The sequence below is a fragment of the Equus przewalskii genome, chromosome 24, assembly GCF_037783145.1.
Source record: "Equus przewalskii isolate Varuska chromosome 24, EquPr2, whole genome shotgun sequence".
Classification (NCBI taxonomy): domain Eukaryota; kingdom Metazoa; phylum Chordata; class Mammalia; order Perissodactyla; family Equidae; genus Equus; species Equus przewalskii.
Genome location: NC_091854.1, coordinates 19,481,147 through 19,500,413, shown reverse-complemented (window position 1 = coordinate 19,500,413; position 19,267 = coordinate 19,481,147).

Here is a 19,267-nt window from a genome sequence, read left to right as displayed (position 1 = left end):
TGCATTTGAACTTAAGTAACTATCAGCTTAAAAAGACTGCTACATATAAAGGTCAATACACATGAACCTCATGGTGACCGTAAACCAAAACTCTACAATAGACACAAGGAAATGAAGAGAAAGGAACCAAAACATAACACTAAAGAAAACTGTCAAGCCACAGGGAAGAGACCAAAGAAGAAGAAAGGAACAGAGAAGTATAAAAACAACCAAAAAACAGTTAACAAAATGGCAATAAGTACATACCTAGCAATAATTATTTTAAATGTAAATGGACCAAATTCTCCAATCAAAAGACATAGGGTGACTGAATGGATTAAAAAAGAAGACATCTGTATGCTGCTTACAAGAGACTAATTTCAGATCTAAAGACACACACAGAGTGAAAGCGAAAGGCCCAAAAAAAATATTTCATGGGAGTGGAAATGAAAAGAAAGCTGAGGTAGCAATACTCATATTAGATAAAATATACTTTAAAACAAAGACTATAACAAAAGACAAAAAGGGACATTACACAATGATAAAAGGGTCAATCCAAGAAGATAATATGAAAGTCATAAATATTTATGTACCCAACATAGGAGTACCTAAATATTTATAAAGCAAATATTAACAGACATAAAAAGACAAATTGACAGGAATACAATAATAACAGTAAGGGACTTTAGTACCCCACTTACATCAATGGATAGATCACCTAGAGAGAAAATCAATAAGAAAACTTTGGCCTTAAAGGACACATTAGACCAGATGAACTTAATAGATGTATACAGAATGTTCCATCCAAAAATTGCAGAATACACATTCTTTTCAAATGCACATGGAAACTTATCCAGGATAGATCACATGTTAGGCCACAAAACAAGTCTAAATAAATTAAAAAGTGTTGAAATCATATTAAGCATCTTTTCCAACCTCAGTGGTATGAAACTAGAAATCAGTTACAAGAAGAAAACTGGAAAAAACACAAACACATGGTGACTGAAAAACATGCTACTAAACCACCAATGGGTCAACAAAGAAATCAAGGAAGAGGTAAAAAAATAATTTGAGAAAAATGAAAATGGAAACACAACTTTCCAAAGTCTATGGAATGCCGCTAAAGCAGTTCTAAGAGGGAAGTTCATAGCGATACAGGCCTACTTTAAGAAACAAGAAAAATCTCAAATAAATAACCAAACTTTACAGCTAAAAGAATGAGAAAAAGAAGAAACAAAGCCCAAAGTTAGTAGAAGAAAAGAAATAATAAAGATCAGAGTACAAATAAATAAAACAGAGACTAAAAAAAATAGAAAAGATCAATGAGGGGCTGGCCTGGTGGCATAGTGGTTAAGTTCACACGCTCTGCTTTGGTGGTGTGGGGTTCATGGGTTTGGATCCTTGGTGCAGACCTAGAACCACTCATCAAGCCATGCTGTGTGGTACATACAAAATAGAGGAAGATTGCCACATATGTTAGCTCAGCAACAATCTTCCTCAAGCAAAAAGAGGAAGATTGGCAACAAATTTTAGCTCAGGGCCAATCTTCCTCACAGAAAGAACGAAAGAAAGAAAGAAAGAAAGAAAGAAAGAAAGAAAGAAAGAAACTAAAAGCTGGTCTTCTAAAAAGATAAACAAAATCCATAAATCTTTAGATAGACTCATCAAGAAAAAAAGAAAGAGGGTCCAAATAAATAAAATAAAAAATGAAAGAGAAGTTACAACTGACACCACAGAAATACAAAGGATCATAAGAGACTAGTACAAAAAATTATATGCCAACAAATTGGAAAACCTAGAAGAAATGGATAAATTCCTAGACACATAAAACCTGCCAAGACTGAATCATGGAGAAATAGAAAATATGAACAGATTGATTATAAGTAATGAGATTGAATCAGTAATTTAAAAACTCCCACAAAACAAAAGTCCAGGACCAGATGTCTTCACAGGTGAATTCTACCAAACATTTAAAGAGGATTTAATACCTATCCTTCTCAAATTATTACAAAAAATTGAAGAAGGAATGCTTCCAAATTCATTTTACAAGGCCAGCATTACCCTAATACCAAAACTAGTCAAAGACACCACAAAAAGGAAATTATAGTCCAATATCCATGATGAACAGAGATGCAAAAATTCTCAAAAAAATATTAGCAAACCAAACTCAACAATACTTTAAAAGAATCATATACCACCATCAAGTGGGATTTATTCCAGGGATGCAAAAATGGTTCATCTGCAAACCAATCAATGTGATATGCTACATTAACAAAATGAAGAATAAAAATCATATGATCATCTCAATAGATTCAGAAAAAGCGTTTGACAAAATTCAACATGCATTTACAATAAAATCTCTCAATAAAGTGGGTATAGAAGTAATGTACCTCAAGAAAGTCCATATATGACAAACTCAAAGCTAACATCATACTCGACACTGAAAAGCTGAAAACTTTTCCTCTAAGATCAGGAACAAAACAGAAATGCTGATTCTCATCACTTTTACTCAACATAGTACTGGAAGTCCTAGCCACAGCAATTAGGCAAGAAAAAGAAATAAAAAGCATCCAAATTGGAAAGGAAGAAGTAAAACTCTCACCATGTGCAGTTGACATGATATTATATATGGTAAAATCTCAAAATTCCATCAAAGAACTATTAGAATTGATAAATGAATTCAGTGAATTTGCAGGATACAAAATTAATACATAGAAATTGGTTGCATTTATATACATTAATAATGAATTATCATAAGGATAAATTAAGAAAACAATCCCATTTATAATTGCATCAAAAAGAATAAACTATCTAGAAATAAATTTAACTAAGGAGATGACTGATGTGTACTCTGAAAACTGTAAGACACTGACAAAAGAAATTGAAGACAACACAAATAAATGGAAAGATACACCATGCTCATTACTTTGAAGGATTAATTGTTAAAATGTTCATACCACCCAAAGCAATCTACAGATTCAATGCAGTCCCTAATAAAATACCAATGGCAGTTTTCACAAAACTAGAATAAAGAATCCTAAAATTTGCATGGAACCATAAAAGAGCCTGAATAGCCAAAGCAATCTTGAGAATGAAGAACAAAGCCGAAGGTATCACAATCCGATTTCAAAGTATAGCACAAAGCTATAGCGATAAAACAGTATGGTACTGGCATGAAAACAGATACATAGACCAATGGAATGGAATAGACAGCCCAGAAATAAACCCATGCGTATACGGTCAATTAATCTATGACAAAAGAGGCGAGAATATACAATGGGGAAAAGACAATCTCTTCAATAAGTGGTGCTGGGAAAACTGGACAGCTACCTTCAAAAGAAAAACTGGACCGCTATCTTACACTAGATATGAAAATAAATTCAAAACCGGGGCTGGCCCTGTGGCATGGTGGTTAAGTTTGGTGCACCTTGCTTCAGGGGCCCAGAGTTCTTGGGTTTGGATCCCAGGTGCAGACCTACACCACTTGTCAGCCATGCTGAGGTGTTGACCCACATACAAAATAGAGGAAGACTGGCACAGATGTTAGCTCAGGAGTAATCTTCCTCAAGCAAAAAAAGAGGAAAATTGATAGCAGATGTTAGCTCAGGGCAAGCTTTCCTCACCAAAACAACAACAACAACAACAACGAAATAAAAAATAGGTTCAAAATGGATTAAAGACATGAATGTAAGACCTGAAATCATAAAACTCCTAGAAGAAAACATAGGCAGTCAGTTCTTTGACATCAGACTTAGCAATACGTTTTTGGACTGGTCTCCTCAGGCAAGGGCAACAAAAGCAAAAACAAACAAATAGAATGACATCAAACTAAAAAGCTTTTGCATAGCAAAGGAAACCATCAACAAAAAAAATTGGCAAACTACTGAATGGGAGAAGATATTTGCAAATCATACACTCTACAAGGGGTTAATATCCAAAATATATAAACAACTTGCACAACTTAATATTTAAAAAACAAGTAACCCAATGAAACAATGGGCAGAGGACTTGAATAGACGTTTTTCAAAGAAGATATACAGATGGGCAACAGACATATAAAAAGGTGGTCAACATCACTAATCATCAGGGAAATGCAAATCAAAACCACAATGAGATATCACCCCACACCTACCAGAATGGTTATTATCAAAAGACAAAGAATAACTAATGTTGGTGAGGATGTGGAGAAAGGGAATCCTCATACGCTGTTGGTAGGAATGTAAATCGTGTAGCCACTATGGAAAACAGTATGCTGGCTCCTCAAAAAACTAGTAATAGAAATACCATATAATCCCACAATTCGACTTCTGGGTATTTATCCAATGAAAATGAAAACACTAATTCGAATATGCACCCCTATGTTCGTTGCAGCATTATTTATAGTAGCCAAGATATGGAGGCATCCTAGTGTCCATTGATAGATGAACGGATAAAGAAGACGTAGGATACATATACAAGGAAATACTGCTCATCCGTAAAAACGAATGAAATCTTATCATTTGCAACAACATGGATGGACCTGGAAGGTATTATGTTGGGTGAAATAAATCAGACAGAGAAAGACAAATACCATATGATTTCACTTATATGTAGAATCTAAAAATCAAAACAAATGAACACACAAAACAAAACAAAAACAGACTCATTGACGCAGGAAACAAACTAGTGGTTACCAGAGTGGGGGGGTTGGGCAGGCAGGTGAGACAGGTGATGGAGATTAAGAGGGACAAATGTCTGGTTATGAAATAAATGTCAGGAGGATGTAATGTAAAGCATAGGGAATATAGTTAGTGACAACATAATAACTTTGTATGGTGACAGGTGGGAACTGGATCTAGCATAGTGATCATTTCATAATGTATGTAAATATTGAATCACTGTGACGTACACTTGAAACTAATAGGATATTGTATTTCCATCATACCTCAATAAAAAATTAATGAATTAAGCCTTTTAAAATTTTTAAACTCCATGTAGAAATTTAATATATTTAATTTCCTATTTTAGTGCTTCAATCATTAGATTAAACCTTCCTTAGGACTAAATGACTCTTAAGGATCTAATATCTTGACATTAAAATCATAAAAAACCTAAAGTTATTCTAAATTTACCAATATATTACACAAATTTAGTCAGATTTCAACTTAAATTGACAAGTTCAAATTAATTACTCAGATATTTTAAATGAGAGACTTGACCTGTTAGTACCTTATATTTGATTAACTCTTTCTGCCTAAGAAACCACTCTAAAATATAGTGGCTTAAACAAGAATCGTCTATTATCATCTGTGTCTGAGGACTGGCTGCAGGTGGGTTATTCCAGTACAGGCTCAGCTGAGTGGCTCCGCTTTATGCTATGGCTGTTGAGGTGGGTTGGAGGGGCTGTTCCACTCCAGCTTTCTGATGCCCAGATTAAAGAGATAGTAGCCTCCTGCTGGGAGTTCTTCTTGTTGTGTGACAGAACTGCAAGAAGGCCAGGGGAACTGTGCAAGGTCCTTTAAAGCCCAGGCTTGTGACTAACACATCACCACTTCTGCCCACCTGCCACCAGCTAATGCAAGTCATATGAGTAAACCAAAATGAAGAGGCTGAAAAATCCCATCCACCCACAGTGAGTTTATGGCAAGTGTGTGATTGCAGACAGAAGTGAAGAGTTGCAACAAATAACGTATGTATATGTCTATCTATTACATATACAGGGTAAGAAGTTGTACAGTTTCCTTTGTATGCTTTGTTTTCCATTCCATATCAAAAGAAAGCCAGGCTTAGTTTGCTTTCTCAGGGGAACAACAACAACATACATTCTCCATCCTCTCTCAAAGGTACTCGTATTCTCTAGTGTACTGGCATAACCTAATAAGACAAGATTTATACTCGATCATTATCAAAAGTGAGTTGATTCATTACTATGGTGCTATCATGACAGCTTCGCTATCAGAAAAGAAAGCCAGGGAAGAAATAAGCACTGCGGTAACTTATTCAAGTTAATTTTAAGGGAAAAACTTGGGCTGGGATCACAGGAGACTTTCCAGAGACAGTTCAGAATATATATATATATATATTATCTTTATGCATGCGTACAGTGCTATTGCCAGGCCTTACTAACTAGAAAGAGGCTCAATGGCTTGTAGGGATATTTGGATTTTGGAGGATATATATGTTGCACCAGAGATATTATTAGCCTTTAAAATATCAAGTGACCAAAAAGAAATTTGAGTTTGAATGGGATCTGGAGCAAAAGAGGCTTTGAGAGATTTACGAAGGAAGAGCTATAGCTCAAGTACAAAATCAAAACCATGTAATGCTGATACACAAATTATTTTGAAAGTATCTACTATGCTGACACATGCAGACTAAATTCTCTGGGAGAAGTCTATAACCACTCCCATTCGGTGACTACTCATATATTTGAACTTTCAAGTTACCTGATGGCAATAGTTAGATGTAGTCACTCCAAGGGACCAGTGTTAACCTGCAAGTGGGCTTTAGTGGAGATAGTTTCAATTATTGAAGGACATCAAATAAGTCTGAGACCCAAAATACTTATTATATTATGGGTAATGTCAGAGAGATATTCCAATAATGATGGATCAGCTCCAGAGATGGATAACATGGAAATGAAGTAGTAACTGGAGGTGGCTCCTAGAAAGTACATTGTATCCATGAACAGGTTGCAACTCTGCCTTTGAGACAGATGAATGAGCCATCAGAAAAATTGTTAGTTTCCATTGTTGAAAAGTCTGAACTTATGATTCTCATTCTACTAAAGAAACACAAGCTTCCTGGTTGACTGATGGAAGTCCCCTAATTGAGGGATGGGATGCTTCCTGTTTGTGCAAACTTCTTTCAACATAGGGCTCCACCTAACCCACCAACGTGCCTGTCTCAACAAGAACATGAAGAACTGGCTGGCTTGACTGGGTCAATATAAGGTAAGAAAACCATTGGGGAGGTTTTTGATATATGGTGTTAGGGCTAAAGAGAAGAGTGATGATGTAATCACACAACTCTACTTCCAACAGAAATTATTTTTTATCTTGCTAGATCCAACTGCATCAGTTTGAGGATTATAATAGATAGAGGGAGGCACTGATATTCAGGAAACTATTTCAATTCCTATGAATTTGACTTGCATACTGATAAGAAAATAAGGGACTTGATAGTCACTCATCTCGTGTGTCTAAACTAGGACTAAGTGCTGCTCTGTTGCCTAGAAGTAGAGTAGTCCCATCACTACTTGCCTTTCCTTCTTCCTGGGAATGGACAGAAGGGGAAGCCCTGGCAGAGATATTCCAGCTTTCTGCTCTTGAGGTAATCAGTATGGAGACACATCCAGGAAATAAAATAAGTAATAAATAAGTAATAAATGGAAAGCAAAGAAGGAGCTATGGCAGATGGGAAGGGAGCACATACAACGTGTAATGATGCTGAGAATGGATGTATCACTCTTTTCCTGAGATAATATCTCGGAGCAAGAGAAAAACACTCTCAACTGTTTCACTCAAATATAGTGCCAAGTAATTGCCAAGTCAGAGAAAAGATCCTGGATTTTTCGTTTCCTCTGGGAAGAGAATGGCACTGAAGCCAAACTGCAAGACTGACCCATGACCTCTGATTTAGTTATTTACTGAAAAGACATCAACTACCCTTGATGAACCACCTCAATATTGATCAAAAGGAGAAAGGCATGAATGAATCTATACAGCATGTGCCATGTAATGACCTTTCAGTCAACAACAGACTGTATATACCACGGTGGTCCCATAAGATTGGTACCATGTAGCCTAGGTGTGTAGCAGGCTGTACCATCTAGGTTTGTGTAAGTACTCTCTATGATGTTTGTATGATATGACAAAATCGCCTAATGATGCATTTCTCAGGACACATCTCTATCGTTAAGTGACACGTGACTGTATACCATAAATAGGTTTATATAAATCTCACCAAAGTTGTATATAAAAGAAAGGGAATGATGACGGTAAGAATGAAGATGATGATTACGTTTCAAAGGGAAGGGGTTGTAAAGAGTGAGGGGCTCACCCGGTGCTTCTTCAGGGGCTAAAAATGTCTTTTGTTTTGAACAGGGTGATGGTGAAATGGATATTTGCTTTACAATTATTTTTAAGCTGTACATTTGTATTTTATGTCCTTTTCTGCACATATTTTATATTTCAAAATTAAAACAGAAAAACAAGAAGTAATGTCCCATACAAACTTTGGAATCAGAAAAAACTGGGTCTGAATCCCTATTCTGCCGCATAATTTATGATCTTTTAAAAATTTCTCATTTCCCCATCTTTCTGATGAGGATAATACTTTATTCATAGATAGGTTGTAAAAACTAACTTAGATAATATGCTAACTAGCTAACCAAAGTAGCCACTTAGAAACACAAACTCAGGTGCTCATGAATATTGCCAATCCTCTAGAATAACAAACTGATAATTTACTATGTCTGTCGATTGTAAATTTAATTTTATTGTAGTTGAAAACAAAGATACGTCCTGGACTTGGTAGCTTATAAGAAAATGAAAAAGATTGAATGTTGAATTATCAGAGGCTTTTTTTTTCTTTTTGCTTGTTTGTTTGTTTTTTGATATGCAGTTTTAAAGAAAATACACTTTGGCTTCAAGAGAATACTGCATCTCTGATTCAAAATTTAAAACAGCGAAGAGAAACGTTATTAGATAGCTTGGTCACGTCTGCCCCCTAGTGGCCAGTGCTCTGCTAAATGGAGAGGATGCTGAGGGTAAAATTTGGAAGCCTGAATAAAAACTGCAAAGGATTCTAATTCTTAAAAAAGCGATCACAATAGAAAAATTTTAAAATTAAATAATTTTATAAAAAGTATGCAATATTTAAATGGAAGACAATTTGCTCCTGATGTTGAATATGTGATAGTACTTAGAAATGCTGTGTTCTGTGTTACCTTTTGTTACTTCTGGCATTAGATCAGACTTACTATTCATGCATGGTGGCATTTTAAGCTAACATGAATGTGTCCCATTTGAGCATGTTTGCTAATATGCATAATAGAAATTTGAATGTGTCCTACTCAGGACTTATGGTGATCAATGAGCACATAATATGGGTACTTTTGCCCTTGCTTTTCATAAATGTGATCCCCAATTACATTACTTTTGGATAATGAGTATTGAACCCACTTATACGTGAGTTAATTTGTACAGGAAAATTACACTCCTGTGGAACTGGAGAAACGTTATGTTTCAAGTGCCACGTTCCTTCAATTTTAATTTATATTTGATTTAGGATTATTCTATATGAACCGAGAGTTTGCAAAGTAGTTACTATAGTAAATTGCCACAAGACCATGATAATATGCCCTGCTTCCCGGCCACTGTTTCCTTCACAGGGGTTTACAATGGATTCCCTTCAGCTACATAGTATTGAGTCTAAACTTCTTAGGATAGTTTTCCTAATCTGGACATATTTGATCTCAAACAGTAAAACAAGAGATCCACTGAGTGACTTCCTCTTCCTGACTATTTTATGCGTTCTCCTGTCTCCATGCCTTTGTTCATACTTTGGAGCAGCTACTCAATTTCTATCTGCCTTATTTTCTCATCTGGCAAATGGGGATAATTACAATACCTACCTCAGAGAGTTGTTTCGAGGATTAAATGAGATAGTCTATGTAAAGCACTTTTTGAAAAGTGTCAGAAACACAGTAAGCACTAAATAAATGCCTGTTATCATTATTCATCTTTTCCTAACCTTCCTTCTGTAGTCTTCCTCCATCTACACCCCTCCATCACCTGCCATTTGCATTCTGCTGACTCTCCGTAGATATTATTTAAGCATTATCACATTATATGTTAATTATTTAGCCACATGGACGTGCACACGGCATACTGCTTTTTGTGGGTGGGAGTACAAGTAGCACACTTACTGCACATGATGTATGTTTAATAATGTTTTGGGAGATTAAATGAAATGATTATAAAACATGAAGGTTGGTAGGATGTGAACCTGCTTCATTAAAAGCCAACTGAGAACAACAACAAACACAACTCTTTTTAAATGCAGAGGACTAAAATAGGAAAAGGCGAAGAAAGGTTGAGCTGAAGCTTACTACTCCTCCTCCTCTTGTTATTTGTCAGTCTTAATGGCCACCTGCATTCATCCCATGCCCGGCAGAAAATAGAAGCAACTCTAGGTCTTTTAAGCAAAGTAATCTAAAGTAGAAATTTGGTTATAGCAGTGATAGTAAAACTGAGAAGGACAGAGAAGCAAGCCATAGGTTAGCTGGGTAGAGGAGGCAAAACTTGACCTCCACTCATCTTAGGTTTTCAGCTGAGGCTCTTTAACAGAAAGACAGATCAACAAGAGAAAAGCAGTTTATTAACACGTACAGTGCACATCACGCGGGAGAAACCTCAACGAAAAGGAGCTCAAAGCTGTGGCTTAGAACTCCAGCGTATATAGCATCTTCAACAAAGAACAAGAAATTCATGGAGAAATCACAGAACAGAGGGAAGCAGTTTTAGGCTTCCAAGGAGGGCAAACTGTTGGAAGGTAACTATGTGGGAGGGAATTAGTGGGGCAAGTTGTGTTTGCAGATTCCCCTGGTGCTGTCTCTGGGCTGATAAGTCTATCTCCAGTAAAAGGAGAATCTATATTCTGCCTGTAGGCAGAAAAGGAGAGGGTAGAGGGTATAGAGAGAGCTTTTACTGCTTCTTAATTGCCTTCAGCTCAAAATAATTTTTTTTTTTTTTTAAGATTGGCACCTGAGCTAACAACTGTTGTCAATCTTTTTTTTTTTTTTCCTGCTTTATCTCCCCAAATCACCCCCTGGTACATAGCTGTATATCTTACTTGCAGGTCCTTCTTGTTGTGGCATGTGGGACGCCACCCCAACGTGGCCCCACGAGCGGTGCCATGTCTGTGCCAAGGAACCGAACCAGCGAAATCCTGGGCCGCTGCAGCAGAGCCCGCAAACTTAACCATTCGGCCACTGGGCCGGTCCCAGCTCAAAATAATTTTTATGTCAAAGGCTCATATTTTGGGGTAACAAATTCTGATTTCTTTCAACTAAAACAGGAATCTTCTACCACCCTTAGGGTGAAGAGAACAATGTGACAAGAAGGTGTTACCAGATCCAAGAAGCCAAAGCTCTTTGGAGGAAACTCTAACCATAGTGGGGCTTCCTAGTAAGAAGTGAGCTTGCACAGGGTGGAGGTGTCCCACGGAAGCTGGGGCTGTGAAGAAGACGCAGTTGCTGCCAGAGGTCATGCCCAAGAGTGAGAGAGAAGCAGGCATACCCTAGGATCTCCACATCCCTGCCCTCCATTCTGTAGCCAGTGTCTCACACTGGTCAAACCCAGCCATAAACCAGCTGTGGTGGGAGCCTGGAAAAGCACTCTGCAGCGGCATATAGCGCGGAATCAGATGCCTGCCAGAGGAACAGATCTGGAGGCAGAAGTGGAGCCTCTTCTTTCCTTCCACACAACTTCTGGTCTTATTTCCGTTCCTAAATGCAGGATAAATGTTCATGCCTTTACTACTCCTGCAGCGTAGAGCGCGATCTCTATGCTTTTTCCTATTGGAATTCAACAAATGGTTTAAAGCCCAATTTGAATGCCACCTCGTTATATGACTTTCCTCATCCTATCAGTTAGATAAATACCATGGGTACTTTATAGCACTTTGATTATACTTCTCTCGTAGCAGTAATTTTTGCTTTACAGTATAGTGATTTATGATATGTCCTTCTCTCCTAATATTAAAAACATTTTTGGCTATTGCTTGACTAAAAATCCCCACAGATCCAACACTTTCTTTAGTGCCAACATGTGTGGACTGTGAACTGTGTTCATAGAGCCTTACCTGAGGTGGTCTGCCTCCACCCACAGCCCAGGGACTATGGCACCAGAGGGGATTTCTGTTAGCTCAGAGATGAGAGGAAAAGGACTTCCTCCCTGAGGCATGGGGAGGTTGAAGCTATGGTGGATGTCAAGATTTTGCCCTCACTCTCTTTGGAGAATCCATCACTGGCATGAGTTTAAGTTATTTAGAAAAATAAGTGTTATAAGAAAAATAATTGAACTTTTTAAAAAGATTGCTTTCTTCTTACAAATACGAAGATTTTTATCTTTTTTTTAAGAAAAGGATTCAGAGGGGGAGGAAGTTATGACCAGTATGTTTTTGATTTTCAAGTGATATGGAAGCTGCTTTAGTCACACAACTGTTAGGGTTGGTCAGTATCTGCAGAGATAGCTTCGAACTACATATTTCCCAGTGTGTCAAACTACAAATTTTGTAGTATTCTTGGAAGAGAGAATTCACCTGTTCAACAACATTCTTTATTGACCATCCATATGCCATGGACTGTGCAAATGTCTTAGGAAGGTCAGCTCTGCACAGTTCAGTCACAGCGATCGCTGGGATGACACAAGAGTTCTTTTTAGGGATGTGTTTTCGGGCTATTGAGGGGTAAATATGTTTTGGGGCTGCCTGGATTAAAATGACACAACCTAACTGCACCATAGCAATGCGTTTCAACATAAAGGCCTCGGTTAGTCGTCCCAAGATCTCCATGTCTAGAAACTTGCAACTATGCAATCTCCACAAACTTGAGATATTCTTCAAGAGTCTCAGACTATGTTTTTGAGACTCACTCCCTTACTATTCTAATTTTGCTTCTTTTCTTGGCACATTTTTTTTTAAAACATTTAACACTCATCTGGGCTACATTTTCTATGCATTCCATATGAATGGAAAATATGCTTATCCTGAAAACCACGTAAATTGTAAGTTACATGAATGGACTTCTATTTGTATTTAGGAAAATTGATTCCTTCCATCCTTCATGATTATTATTCATGAGATTCTCCACTGTGTAGGTATTGTTCCAGATTCTAGAGTCTGAGGAGGGGCAGCATTAAAATGAGACCCTAGAACCATGGATTCAACATTTTGCTCTATCGTTAGGTAGCTCTGTGATTTGAGGTTAATTTCTTTACTTCTGTAAGATTTAGTGTTTTTTTTTTTTTTTTTTGAGGAAGATTAGCCCTGAGCTAACATCTGCTGCCAATCCTCCTCTTTTTGCTGAGGAAGACTGGCCCTGAGCTAACATCTGTGCCCATCTTCCTCTACTTTATATGTGGGATGCCTACTACAGCATGTCTTGCCAAGTGGTGCCACCTCCACACCCAGGATCTGAACTGGCGAACCCAGGCCACCGAAGTGGAACGTGTGCACTTAACCACTGCACCACCAGGCTGGCCCCCAAGTTTTAGTTTTATATTTGTAAAATTAGTAGCTTGGACTTCACGATGTTAGTTCTATGCTCTTTTTCCAGATCTGAAATTCTATGATATGATACTTATAAAAATCATGATCTAAACATTTACGTATATGGGACAGGCAGTTAAAACACTATAAAGTATTATAAAGTACAACACCTATAACACATAAGGTTCTAAGTGACCTGACTTGATTTTGAAGGAACCTTGATGAGCAGGTGGTGGGAGAAATACTTAAATAAAGACATTGGCAACCTGCAAGTTACCAGCCATCTTTCTGTGACTTTTATCTCACCTTTCCCTAGTTTTCTATTCAAAACAAGTTTTATCACAATTTGCAGTTAAGTAGAATCAAAGTAGAATATAAAAATCAATCCTTGTTTATTCTGTTTTCACACATCATTTAAAATTACCAAATGATGTACCAAATATAGGTAATTGGTTTCAGTTTTTCATTCCTGGGCACAAATGACAAGACTGTATATCCAGAGAAGCAAGAATATTGTTTTATTACTTCAACCAGGTTAAGCCTGTGTCACCAAGAAGGGACAAGTTCATAATCTGCAATGAGAGTTGGGCAGGGGACCAGAGAGGAGAATGAGGGACCAAGCAGACAGTAAGAAAAAGAAGGAGTAGCAGGAGAGAGGACCGGATAGTTTGGGAACACCACCGCACTGAGAAAGAACCATCTTAAGGCAGGCCCAGGGGGCTTCCACGGTGATCGTGGATCAGCACAATGGCCGGCTGGCTCTGTTCAGCCGCCAATTTCAAGTTTCCTCTTTTTTGCTATTAGTCACAAAGTGAATCACTTGCTTTGAGAACCAGTACAAGTCATAAAACCCAAATACACTATGTTATTTTCCCTACACAAGATTTATTATTGCTGTTTTCTCTTAATGTTAGTTATGATAAATACATTGCATAAATTTAGGATAATATACAGGATTATAAGACAAGGATTCACTATGGCTGATTGTAACCCATGAACTCTTTTAAATCATCATTTATTAATTTATGTGATACTTTAGAGTGATCAAATCCCCTCACTAAAATTAAAGATAAGGAAAATCATCAATGCGCAGCAAAACTAAGTGTAAAATATTCAAAGAAACAAATTTTTATTTCATTCTTCCCAGGTGTCTGCCAAAAAGTACCTGGATATGCAAAGAAATAGGGAATCTGGTAGAATCTTGGCTGTGCAAGTTACCAAGGAAAACTGCCTCCATCTCTGAGAGTTCTTCTCAAAAATAACTCATTAAGAGGGGTCCCATCTGGGCTCAAATGGGTGTGTTGCTCTTCTAACGTGGTGCTTCCTAGCTGGAGCTGTGAAAATGTACCAGAAAGCGTGCTCACACTTAAATGTTCAATGATTTCTAGTCAAAGTTCCAAAGTCATTCAATGGGAAAAGATAGCCTTTTCAAAAACAGTGCGGGAACAAATAAATAAATGCAAGGAGAAAAGAAACTTCAACCTTTACCTCACCCCATATACAAAAATTAACTTAAAATGAGTCACAAAATTGTGAGCTAAAATTATTAAATTTCTAGAAGAAAGTTTAAGAAAAAAGTCTGAATGATATTAGATTAGATAAAGATTTCTTAAACAGGACACGAAAAACCACATAAAACTTAAAAAATTGCAAAATGGTCTAGATCAAAATTTAAAACATTTTCTCTTTGAAATCCCTGTATCAACAAAGGATTGATATCCAGAAAAATAAACAAAGCCCTTATTCAGAGCATATAAAGAATTTGTACTCAAAGAAAAGAAAAAACTTTAAATGGGCAATAGCTGTGACTACACGCTTCATAAAAGTGGCCAATAATCACAAAGGGTGATCAACATTAGTAGTCATCAGGGAAGTGAAAATGGAAACATCAAGATATCGCTATACACACACCAGAATGGTTCAAGTTAAGAAGAAGGACAATACTAATGCTGATAAGGATGTAGAGCAACTGGAACTCTCATATATTGCTGTGGAAATTCAAAATAGCACATTAACTTCGGAAAACAGAACAGTAGTGTCGCTGGGCTGGGTACCTGACCCGGGGCCACGGGCCCCAGAAAGTGGGTCCTTGGCACCTTCAAGAAAGAATTCAAGTGAGAGCCACAGAATAAAGTACAAACCAGTTTTATTAAGCAAGACTTCCATGAGGGAAAGGGACAGGCTGCAGATAGCCTGGGCGGTCTTGGAAAACAGAGAGAGCAGTCTTGAGCTGGGTTGAAAGGGATTTTTTATGGGACCTCGAGGGGAAGCGGTGGCAGCAGCTGGGGATTAGACCTCGGGACGCATGATCAGTTGGCTGATAGGTTCTGGAGCTGCATGTTTAGTCTGTGGTTCCTCTGCAAACCAAGTGGTTTGTAGCAGGCATGGACGGGCTGCTGATTTGCTCTGTGTTACAGGATGTGTAGGTGACTTCAGGTGGATGTGGCTTCCTGTTTGTGCAGACTTGTCTCACCTGGGGCCCCACCTAGCCCACCAAGATGCTTGTCTCAGTAGCATCTTATAAAATTAAACATCTACTTACTATCCGATTCAGCAATCCCCCTCCTAGGTATTTATAACAGAAATGAAAACTTATATTCACACAAAGACTTGTGCGTGGAAGTTACTTGCAGCATTATTTTTAATAGCAAAACCTGTAAATAATCCAAATGTCCATCAACTGGTGAATGAATAAACAAACTGCGGTATGCATGGCATATCCATATGTGATGGTTAATTTATGTGTCCACTTGATGGGATCATGGGATGTCCAGACATCTGATTAAGCATTATTTCTGGGTGTGTCTGTGAAGCTGTTTCCAGAAGAGATTAGCATTTAAATCAATAGGCCGAATGGAGTGCACTGCCTTCCCGAAAATGAGTGGGAATCACCCAATATGTTGAGGGCCTGAATAGAACAAAAATGTGGAGGAAGGGAGGTTTTCTCTCTCTCTGCCTAACTGCACCTGCTGGGATGTCAGTCTCCTCCTGCTATTGGTGCTCCTGGTTCTCAGGTATTCAGATTTGGCCTGGAGTCTGCACCATGGGCCCTCTGGCTCTCAGGCCTTTGAGCTGCACCACGGGTCTTCCTGGGTCTCCAGCTTGTGGAGAGCAGATCATGGGACATCTTAGTCTTCATAATTGTGTGGGCAATATCTTATAATAAATAAATACATACATATATATCTCCTATTGGTGCCATTTCTCTGAAGAGCCCTGACTAACACACCATGCTATGGGAGATGATTCAGCAATTAAAAGAGGCAAAATATTAATACACAAAACGACATGGATGAAACTTAACACCACTATGTTGAGTGAAAAATTTCAAACATAAAATATTGCATACTGTATGAATCCATTTATATGAAATTCTAAAAAAAGCAAGACTACAATGACAGAAATTAGATCAATTATTGCCTGGGGCTGGGGTTAGGAATGTACTGACTTCAATGGAGCATGAAAAAGCATTTTAGAGTGATGAAACTGATTGTGACGGAGATTGCATGATAGCATGCAAATGCAAAATTTATCAAACTATTGAACAAAAATGGGTATTTTTTATTGTATGTGAATTATACCTTAATTAAGCTATTAAAAATTAAAAAATTGAAAAAATAAACCCATCCACAAAGAAGACTCCATTCCCAGGTGAATTTTGCCAAACGTCTTATGTACTTTCACACAGAGAACGGATAAAACAGGACTACTTCCCACATTTTATGAGACCATCACAAACTTTATATCAAAATCTGTCACAGATAAAACAAAATTAAAGGCCAATATTCCTCCACAGTGTAACTATTTATTTATGTCTTCTTTAATTTTCCTTTTCAATGTTTTGTAGTTTTCACTGCAGAAATGTGGCCTCCCTTTTGTTAAATTTATTCCTGAATATTTCATATCTTGATGTTCTCATAAATGAAGTTCGTTTCTAATTTTGCTTTTAATTGTGATTACATAGAAATAAAATTGATTTTTATGGGGGCTGGCCCCGTGGCCGAGTGGTTGAGTTCGCGCGCTCCGCTGCAGGCGGCCCAGTGTTTCATCGGTTCGAATCCTGGGCGCGGACACGGCACTGCTCGTCGGACCGCGCTGAGGCGGCGTCCCACATGCCACAGCTGGAGGAACCCACAACGAAGAATACACAACTATGTACCGGGGGGCTTTGGGGAGAAAAAGGAAAAAATAAAATCTTTAAAAAAAAAAAAAAAAAAAATTGATTTTTATGTTATTGATGTGTCCTGTGACTTTACTCAATCCACTTATTTGTTCTAGTAGTTTTTGTAGAGATTCGTTAGGATTTTCTGTCTTCATGATAATGTCCTGGGTGACTAAAGACAGTTTTTAGTCTGTCTTTCCCATATTTATGCCTTGCTTTTATCAATCAACCATCTCTCTCTCTCTCTCTCTCTCTCTCTCTCGTCTGTCTATCTATCTATCTATCTATCTATCTACTTTTTTTTGCCTTGTTAAAGGGGCTAGTTAAGCACTCTGAATCCATTTGGGCCTGGAATTTTCTTTGTGGTAAGGATTTTGATTACAAATTCTAATTCTGTAATTGCTATTGGGCTATTTATGTTTTCTATTTCATTTTGGATGTCTTTTCATAATTCCCATCTTTCAAGGATTGCCCGTATCATCAAAGTTTTCAAGTTTATTGCTACAAAGCTGTTCATAATACTCCTTTATTATTCTTTTTTAATGACAGTAGGATTGACAGTGGTATCTCTCTCTTTTGATTTTTCTTCTTGATCAGTCTAGCTAGATTTGAATAAATTTTCTTAATTTAATCATTTCAGAGAATAAGCTTTCGTTCCACTGATTTTCTCTATTCTGTTTCATTTTCTGTTTAATTGATTTGTACTCATCTTTTGTTATTTATTTTCTTTTATTCATTTTGAGTTTAGCTTATGCTTCTTTTTCTTGATAAGTATTGTTAGGGTTTTATCAGCTTTATCAGTCATTTCGAAGAATTAGCTTTTGGTTTTGTTGATAGTCTCTATTATGCCTGTGTGCTCTACTTCACTGATCTCTTCTTTCAACCTTATTATTTCTTTCCGTTTACTTCACCCTGTATGAGCCTATTTCTCTACTGGGATGTTGTCGGGTCTAGTCCATCTATGAAAGTATTATTTGTTGCAGAATCTATTTCAAGTTTACAACCTTTCCACAAGGTCAATTAAAGAGTTTCTAGAGTTTTCATGAATCAAAGCACTGTATTACCCATGACTAGCTTACGGCAAGGCCTGCTTTTAAGAAATCAACTACCATCACACTGAAGTTTTCTATTTCTGCTGGGGAACAGAACTATTTCCACTGGGGAAATGAACATTCTACAGTTACTGAGAAGCAGAAGGCAATAGTGAAGAGAGAAAGATACAGGTAATTGGGGTCTGCGTCCTTCGTCTTGGGCTCTATATCTGCATGGAAACATGATTGAAGGGACAATTGCTGGCATTCAATGAAAATTCGGACATGAGTAGTTATCACAGATTCTTACAGTCTCTAATGACATTTCACCTTCTAAAGATCTCCTTGGGACAAAATTCTGTTCTCACACAGGTCGTTGTTTGGACTCTTCTGTGGCACACAGTTGTTTTATCTCCACTATTGCAAAGTGCTTCCCACTGACACTCAGTGAAAATATATTTTACACTATAAAGACACTCTCAGGATTTCCAGCCCAAGGTTATTTTTTTCTTGGAATAAAGCAAACCGCTTTATCATTTGGCAATCCTAGTGGAAAAAGACTTGAGACTACTATTTACTTTTAAAAAGAGAGGGGAAAAAAATAGTTTTTCTGGTTTTAAGGGAATAACTTGCATTAGAACAAACTTCCTGTCTTGGAACAAAGAATGAAAACTGGATACAATAATAATAAAAGAATCAATAAATAAAAACAGCTATATAAAAGCACTGGAGGGGGAACCAAGGCCATCAGAAGTAAGAAAAAATATACCGGGGTGAGCGCCTCTTACTCTGCAACTTGCACCCCTTGAGGCACTTGCTGATTCATAGTTTTGAAGGTCAA